Source organism: Triticum dicoccoides, unplaced genomic scaffold (assembly GCF_002162155.2).
Source record: "Triticum dicoccoides isolate Atlit2015 ecotype Zavitan unplaced genomic scaffold, WEW_v2.0 scaffold128626, whole genome shotgun sequence".
NCBI classification, from domain to species: domain Eukaryota; kingdom Viridiplantae; phylum Streptophyta; class Magnoliopsida; order Poales; family Poaceae; genus Triticum; species Triticum dicoccoides.
The window spans coordinates 102436-109455 of record NW_021190438.1 but is presented as its reverse complement, the minus strand read 5'-3'; the positions used below and the strand labels follow the sequence as shown (position 1 = coordinate 109455).

The 7020-nt window shown below is 39.1% G+C and overlaps 1 pseudogene; it reads left to right on the top strand.

Moving 5' to 3' along the window:
- Positions 1–5788: 5788 nt before the first annotated feature.
- LOC119343462 overlaps positions 5789–7020 on the top strand; it is a 4267-nt pseudogene continuing 3035 nt past the window's right edge.

The window sequence follows — 7020 nt, the reverse complement described above, 5'->3', positions numbered from 1 at the left end:
TTCGCCGATTCATAGCTCGCCTTGGCCTGACGGGAAAATGGCATATGAAGCGTAGTACTAGCAGCATGTACGCTATCGATCTGTATCTGTGTAATTTTCTAAAAATGTTTTGAATTGGTTCATGGGATTCGGGAGCAATTTTTTTTCTGTCTAACATAACAAGTATGAATGAAATTTCTATTGGTCACATGGCAAAGTCAGAACATTATGTTTCCAAGCACATGCCAAATTTTTAGAAAAATTAAAATTGTCACACGACAATTTACAAATTCTATTTTCTAAATCATGGCAGTTCTTGAAACAAATTTATAATTGTCTAATGGCAATTCTAGAAAGAAATTGTGTTTTCTAAATCATGGCAATTGTTGAAACAAATAGTTTACATACATGCCCACTTAATATATATCGCCATGTTCACATGGCAAATACAGGTATTCTTGTTTCAATTGTACCACGGCAAAAGCAAATAAAAAAAGTATTTATCATGGCATTTTTATTGTAGATACAATGTCAAATTATCTTTTTATTATTTTTATAATGGCATTTGTTTTGTAAATAACTTCCCAATTATTGAACATGTCAAAAAATTCTCTTCCGCAGCATGGCAAATTCCTAAATTTGCCGTGTTTCTAGAGCACAAAATTCCTAGCAAAAATTGTCATGCACCCATGAAAAAAAAATCCTAAATTCGCCTTCTTTCTCAAAAGAACAATATTCTTTAAATTTGCCACGATGTGCACTGTTTTTAAGAGCATGATGGCACACTTTGCGTACGCATCCTGACAAATTATATACGCAATTGCCATGCTTTGTTTTTCTTTTCAAATTAATGGCAAGTAGTGTCATGGTAATTTTTACACATAATTGCCATTTTTGCCATGTTGTGATTTTTTTGGCTTTGACAACTTATGATGATTTATTTGCCTTCAACTATGTACATGACATGGAATTTTACTTGATTTTTAGCTATAATATATACATGGCAACCTTTTTTTTCATGTTCAGTTTAAGTTTTCTACTACAACCATATAATATCCATGGCAAACTTAATGTGTTTTTGACATGGCGTCTTAAGTAGTTGTTCTATATCTATGTAGTTGCCAAGGCAAAAATTAAGATATTTTTTGCCACGCGACCTTAAGTTTTGTAATACATACATACATACATACATACATACATACATACATACATATATATATACACACACACACACACACACATGTCATGTTAAACTTTTTAAAGATGTTTCTGCCATGGCACCTTAATATGTATTAGATCTATGCTCATTAAATGGAAAAAAAATACTTGCTTTTTAGCTATAAACTAGGCATGACAAACTTTCTGATGTTTTTGCCATGGGCAGTTTAAATTTTATACTACATTTCAATAAATGTACTTATGGGGAATTTATTGTATTTGACCATGGCAGGTTTATTGCATCGACCTTTGCATTTTTATTCGTGGCTACCACCGTAAATTCTTGTTTCTGAAACTTAGCATGTCAAATTTATTTGTACAAAATCTAGGAATTTTGCCATGTTATTAATTGCCATCATTTTAGAAAACATAGGGAAGTGAATTTTTCATCACTTGAAAAGCATAACAGAAATTTTTGGAGTTGCCTTGGTCCACTATTTAGTTTTGCCAGCAAAGTCTTTTTTTTTTTGCCATGGTGTAAAAATAGTAGGGGTGGTTCAAGAATTGCCTTGCGTTTTAGAGAATTGTTTTTCATAAATTGCCATGTGAACATTACAAAAAATATGAATGTGTGCTCTTGTATGGAAATAGCAAAAATAATTCTGAAATTTTCCAGGTGAGTATTAGAAAAGTTGTGGACAGTCAATCTAGCTGCATGGACGAAGTAATTAGCTAGCTCTGCACACAGGAATAAGTATACCGGTGTATGTGTGTGTCTCAATCGCATGGCAAGCCTATTAGTCTGATGAGAAGTCTATATGTGACGGACGTCGTCGCTGCATCCAGCAAACTCGGCCGTCGGCTATGCACGTGGGTCCACCATCATCCATATATAAAATAAGGATGTTAGAAAACCTATACAGCCGACAATACCTGACCCAGCCCATATCACGAAGGAAATGAGCGCCTAGCGATTCCGAGAGCGTGCGAGCTCGTCCGCGCTTGCTAATTTTCGTAGTAGTTGCAGTTATATTATTTAGTCATGTGCATTTGCCTCACACATGGAATCTTACGGGTCATCCCTGAAGATACTTTTTCTGCGGCTCCTCGTCATTAACAGACTTCGGAGAAAGGAAGAATGACACCTGTTTGAGTTAATTACTTCATTTAGAGTTGCATTCTTCTCATTCACACAAAAAGGAAGGAAAAAACTTGAAGCCCTTCCGTATAATTCATCTTAAGTTGCGAGCAATCCTATCTCAGGTCCGCATGAACTAGTTGTCCATTTATTCAAAAAATCCAAAATAAGCAAACATTGTGTTTGTGTTATGGTAAATCAACACTGAATTTCAGTATATCGAGATTATCTGAATTTGGGTCAGAAAAGTGTTACTACATGCTAATCTCGGATTTCCACCATACTTGTCAACAATCGCAGGTGCTTGGTAGCTGGAATTGTTGAAAAGTGGTGGTTAAGAATATATGCTGGTAATCCAGCTTTTCCGTTGAATTGATGGATGTTCTATAAAGTAATTTCCTTTAGCTCATGTATGTATATAGTTTAATTTGCTCCAAGTGGGTTTGCTACTGTACTGCTTAGGATGTGTTGTATTGTATCTATCGCTACCGGAAAAATAAATGAACCCGAGTATGAAACATATTCGGTGAAGCCCAATTTAACCTTGGTGAAGTGTAAGCCAGCTTACAGTATTCGGCTTCATTTGGACCGGATTAGGCCTTGTAAGCTGTGTCATTTCACTGTAAGCCGAGGGCCATGCTCGGCTTATTTGCTGCGCCACGAATCTCCCAGGGGTTGGCACGTGTCTGGATTGGCCCCCTAAATACACTCGGCATATATGGGCATTCGATGCTAAATAGTGGGGAGTACTTCAGAAAATAATGGATGGATGTGGACACATGGACTCCTCTTCATCAAAATACGACACATGGGCTTGTGAATGGATGCGGACACAGGCACCTTAAGTGCTTGGGGACCAAGACTTTGAAGTGACCGGATGTTCACACAGGCACGGTGCTTTCAAATGGGGTAGCATGTCGGAAAATAATTGTGCTTTTTTTAATTCTCCTGAAGAAATAATTTAGCTTCAACCACAAGACTAGCATCGACTTGACCGTCATAACATTCAGGTTCCCTCTGGCTTGTCCTTGTTGGCTTCAACAACAAGACTAGCATTATCCACTCACCAAGCCATGACAACTCGCACCAAACAAGTCACCACAGGGGCAAAATCTCTCTGGATCTACATTGATCATTGCCGTTACCAAACGGCAACTCTCTCATGAGCACAAGGACCAACTCAGCCAAACAGCTCAAGAACACGTTGGAATTTTGTGCCGCGCAACTGATTTGCGGCTTTTCTGTTTTTGTTGTTTTTATTCCTTGTGTAACAGCCATGCCCGATCAAGACGCCATGCCCGTGGCGGACGTGCCACCCCACGTCGTTAGGATCATGGCCACGCATACGCTGCTACCGGCCCGCTGTGCTCGCATCATGACCTGGCCCTTCTACTTTCACTAGTAGAAAAACAACCCTATGTTCACCTCATTAGTTCCGTTTAAATTACGGACCAGCACTAATGTGACCATTAGTACCGGTTTCAACGGCTAGGCGGGCGGGCATCATTAATCCCGGTTCGTGTTGAACCTTTAGTCTCGGTTTGTGGCACGAACCGGGACTAAAGAGGTAGTGGCAGGCTGGTGTCAGGCTGGGGCCCCACCAGGCCCTTTAGTCCCGGTTCATGGCACGGACCGGTACTAGTAGCTCACATTTAGTCCCGGTTTGTGTCATGAACCGGGACTAAAGGTTTTCCTATATAAACCCTTCGTCCAGCACGCGATCGAGCTCCCTGTTCTTCCCCTTTCCTTCTCGTCTCTGTTCTTCCCCAAAGCTCGAGCTCATCCTTCATTTTGCCTAAAATTGTCAAGATTTGAGGCCCCCCGTCCATCCAAGTGATCACAAACGTTAGCAACTTTGTCCTTTTATCTCTCATTGCTAGATTAGCTCTTGCAATGCTCTATAAGTATAGTGATTTGTGGGTTTTAGTTTGGAAGTAATTATATGTGGTAGTTTATTTGATTTATATGCAATCTGAGCTCAAATTAACTTCTTAGTTTGCATATGTAGGTGTGGTTTACTTAGTGCCTTCCCGTCCCCATCCTAATCACCGTCGATCGCCCGCACCCCGTCCTGTCGCCGGCACCACCTAGCTTGGTGAGCCTCTTGTTTTTGTCTTTTTATATAAAAAAATCATGTTTGTATGATTTAGATAGTTACTTGTATAATTTTCTTACTTGTATGTTTGTTTGTCATACATAGTGCCATGGTCTTGATAGATGTCCCCGTCGGCCCTCGTCCGGTTTATGATTCTGATGTGGTATATATATTCTCTTTTATAACTATTTGTTGCATTTCGCGTTTATGCCAATTATGCCCATCAAATTGACATAGATATTTTTTATCTAGGAGCTATGTGAACTAGAAATTCCAACCGACCCATTTGTCAAGAAGTTAAATTTAGTTAAAAAAGAAAACGAGAATATGAAAGAAAAATTGAAAAGAATTGAAGAAGAGAAGATGAAACTGGAGTTGTATGTTGCCGATGTCGTCGATGATCACAAAATCAAGATGGAGAAAATACGCTTGAAGATTAGAAAGATTAAAAAAATATGCCATTGATAGTGAGGATTGGTATCATTATGATGTTGGATCAATTGTTACCTTAGTGGCGATCTTGATCGCATTTGTTGTTGCATTTAAATGCTTTAGCTAGAGAGTGTGTGAGTTGTTTTATGAGAACAAGTGTGTATGAACTTGTATTAATTTGGTATTTTCGGTGTTTTATAATGAAGATTAGCCGACAATGGATGTACGATGACCGATGCTCTCCCCAGTTCGTTAAAGGCGTGCATACTTTTCTGATTGCGGCTGAGGCAAACAAGCGGGCGGATGATTTTATGTGTTGTCCATGTGCTATCTGTAAGAATGATCAGAATTACTCTAAGTCAAGAACCATTCACGTCCACCTGTTTGAGTCCGGTTTATGCCCCACTATAATGTTTGGACCAAGCACGGAGAAGAGGGGTCCTAATGGAAGAGAATAAATAAGAAGAGGACGACGACAGCTATCCTGGCCATGGGTTCCCTGAATACGATGGTACAACTATGGGGGAAGAAGTTGAGCCGGTAATGTGGGAAGAAGCTGAAGAAGAGGCATCAGATGATCTTGCTGATGATCTTGGTCGGGCCATTGCCGATGCAAAGAGAAACTGCGCAACTGAAAAGGAGAGGTTGAAGTTACAACGCATGTTAGAGGATCACATGAAATTCTTGTACCCAAATTGCGAAGATGAGAAGAAAAAGCTGTGCACCACACTGGAATTGCTGTAATGGAAGGCATAGAATGGAGTATCTGACAAGGGATTTAAGAAGTTGCTGATAAAATTAAAGAAGATGCTTCCAAAGGACAACGAATTAGAGTACGTAAGAATCAAAGAAGGTTGTCTGCCCTCTAGGATTGGAGGTGCAGAAGATACATGCATGCCCTAATGACTGCATCCTCTACCGCGGTGAGTACGAGGATTTGAATGCATGCCCGATATGCGGTGCAATGTGCTATAAGATCAGCCGTGATGACCCTGGGGATGTTGAGGGTGAGCACCCTGATACGTCTCCAACATATCTATAATTTTTTATTGTTCCATGTTATATTATATTCTATTTTGGACATTATTGGGCTTTATTATACACTTTTATATATCTTTTGGGACTAACCTATTAACGGGAGGCCTAGCCCAGAATTGCTGTTTTTTGTCCGTTTCAGTGTTTCGCACAAAAAGAATATCAAACGGAGTCCAAACGGAATGAAACCTTCGGGAACATGATTTTCGGAACCACAGTCTGGTGAGCTATCAATTATGCTCAGGTTTTAGTAGCCATTCATTGTCTCTCTTTGATTCACAAATAATCTGGAATAGCGTAGTTATAGATAATGCTTTTTACTGGTGACATACTTAGTACATGATGGGAATTTGGAATTTCTAGCCTCCTAGATTCAGTATCCTTGTTGTGTGGATCTACTGAAGTGAACATGACGTCTCCTTTAATTTTGGTCGTTTAAATCATGGTTTTGATATTTTGATTTCTCCCAAGGACTGCTATGGCATAATAACCCTGTTTTCTTATTCACTTTCATGATTGTAATGCTTCTTTCTTGCAGCTTATTCAACAACTTTAGCTAGTTGTTTCTCCATGCCTCTGGAAATACAATAGATGTTGAGGATTTTTTTCTGAAAAATCATATTGAGGATAAAAATGGAGCTAAGATTCCAGGAACTGTTACATTTGCGAGTTGGCAGGTATTCAGATTGGAGCCCTCTTTCTTTTACTTGATTAAAATTGCAACATCCGATACAATAGATGTCCCAATAAGAAAGTGGATCATGCTTGGTCAGTTATTGATCAAATGCCACTCGTTCTTGCTTCACTATAGCACAGTCCCAAGCATTTTAAAATTCTCATGGACCTGCCTCCAATAAGGACTATTTTGTTTATTATGTGCGCTAGAGTTAGAAAGATTAATAGTATGAAAGAGTTTAGTAGGAGTAGTTTGAAAGGTTTTGCTTATTTTGCTTTTCTGCTGCGAGTGGAGAGTTTTAAAGTGTTTTCGGCAAGTGCGTGCTACTAGGAGAATGCATTGACAGTTTAATTAATAGTACATCACTTCATTTGTAGTGTCATTCTGATGATATCGAGGAAAATACACAACTAGGCAACCACCCAACAGTGATACACTAGCAATTTCTGTAAGTAATGGCAGAGATCATGATTCTTCTAGCCATTAAAAAGATCGGAAATGCCTTGG